Here is a 2,272-nt window from a genome sequence, read left to right as displayed (position 1 = left end):
CCATATCCAAAGATCTTTGCTAGCTACGGCCTCCAAAATAATTGTAGGTTCATAAAAATGTCCAGTATACATACCTTGCCAGGCAGTTGGACAGTTCTTTCATGTCCAGTGCATGCAGTCGATGCTCCCAAGCATACTAGGAAAACCTCGTTGTGAACCTTCCTCGAGCAGGCATGCAACGTCTTCATTAGTCGGTGAACGAAGGTATTCCTCTCCAAAGATGTTGGATAGTCCTAACTATCCAGCACCATTCCTCTTTTGGACGTAATACTTGTCATGTTCAACGACTGCGTCGTGGATTCGAAGGAATAACGAACACGTCATTCTGAATCTTCGACGAAAATAATAAGAGGATAGGTTGGTGCGTCAGCAAAATAATCTTGGAACAACCGATTGTGACCTTCCAATCGGTTTCGATGGAGCACGATACGTCTTTTGTGTTGAACTGAAGTTGAACATTTCTCCTGTTCTTCTTCCTCAACGACAGCAACTCCCATAAGAAAGAACGTCTTCATCATTTCATCATCGCTAGAGCTAGATGAGCTAGACATTTTGTTCTGGGAGATTATGGGTTGAGGAGAGAAGGCATCGAATTTTATAGGAATCAGTCGGTTGACGGTCAAAGTTTGCGATACCTCGAACTTCGGGCCCAACCTCAAAGACCGCGGGTTAGCTCGAAGACCGTGTGCGCTCTTTCGAAGACCGCGGGCCATATCGAAGACCGTGTGCGTTCCCTCGAAGACCGCGGGTTACCTCGAAGACCGTGTGCGCTCCCTCGAAGGCCGTATCCCAACGGTTAGAAATAAAATACAAGAGGTTTAAATATAATTGAAAGTAATGAGTAAAATATTAAAATAGAAGAGAGATTTTTTTGATATTGTTGAAGCTCCTAACTAGGAGCTTGTTGGAGTTCCATAAGGGTCTGTTCGTTTGCCAAAAAAAATCCGGAAATCTCTTGCCACCTCAACTTTCAAGAAATGAACAAGTGCCACATGGGATTTTGTTTTCAAGAGATTTCTATTTCTCATGTTTGTTTCGTTTTTAGTTTTCGAGAAATGAACCGCCACGTAGGCTGTCACCTCAACTTTCAAGAAATGTGTTTTCATACCAAATTGGGCTTAAAACACTTGGAAATGTCCCATCTAAGAATTATTAATTAGTAAAAGCACTGTTGGAATAGTGCAGAATAATAAAACATAATATTTAATACCCCCATTTCTCATTTCCTATTTCTTGTTGTCAAACAAACAAAAGAAATAGAAAACTGGGCACTGTTACTATGGAGGCTTTTTTGTCTGTTTGTGTGACTTGGCATTGAAATGTGGAGTTTTCTTTGCGAAACAAACCCAAAAAAAAAGAAATCTGGGAAATGTGCTTGAAATGTATTAAAATCATTTCAAGAATGAGTTTTCCATTTCTGATTTTTTTTTGGAAATAACCAAACAGGCCCTAAAAGAAGAAGGGCCTCCCAAGGCTTATTTTTTTAATTTTTAATTCTAAGATGCTTGAGAGCTCTTGAGAGCTTGCTGACTGGGACTCCCAATTGGGAGCTTAATGCACTTGCTCTAGGAGCTAGCAAAATAATTTAAAGTAATAGTTAGTATTTGAATATATAGATGATAGGATTTTCTCTACGAGGAGTATATTCGATGGAGAATTCGGATATTTGAGTCCAACCGTACCCCAAACCCGAAATGCCCCCAAGTCACGTGCCTCTCACCCCCTAAAACAGACATAAAAAAAAATCAGCCCCCAATCTCCACAAACCCTAGGCCCTTCCAAATCACACCACGTATAGCCCTTTAACGGTCCAGATTAATCCACTTCCTTCCCCGTCCTCTATAAATGTCTCCCCACCCTCGAAACCCTACCTCACGCATCGAAAATAAGGAAAGATCTCGAAGCCCTAACCGTCAGCAAATCCAATGGCATCCAACCCCAAGGTTTTCTTCGACATGAAGAGAGAATTAATAGATATGATCATCCTTAGACGGATATTTCTTCGGACATAACTTCGTGACACTAGGCTCAGGAGGGCTGATCGTGAGTGAACGGCACGTAGAGTCAGCGAGCAGTGCTGATTGGAGCTCTTCGGCGACGTCGTCCCGCCGCACCGCCGAGAACTTTCGCGCGCTCTGCACCGGCGAGAAGGGCACCGGCCGCTCCGGCAAGCCCCCTCCACTACAAAGGCTCCGCCTTCCACCGCGTGACTCCGCGGATTCATGTGCCAGGGCGGCGACTTTCACGTGCGCCCCCTGGAAACGGCATCGCG

Source organism: Asparagus officinalis, chromosome 4 (genome assembly GCF_001876935.1).
Source record: "Asparagus officinalis chromosome 4, Aspof.V1, whole genome shotgun sequence".
Taxonomy (NCBI): domain Eukaryota; kingdom Viridiplantae; phylum Streptophyta; class Magnoliopsida; order Asparagales; family Asparagaceae; genus Asparagus; species Asparagus officinalis.
The sequence above is the reverse complement of the archived record's forward strand: the minus strand, read 5'-3'. Positions refer to the sequence as shown.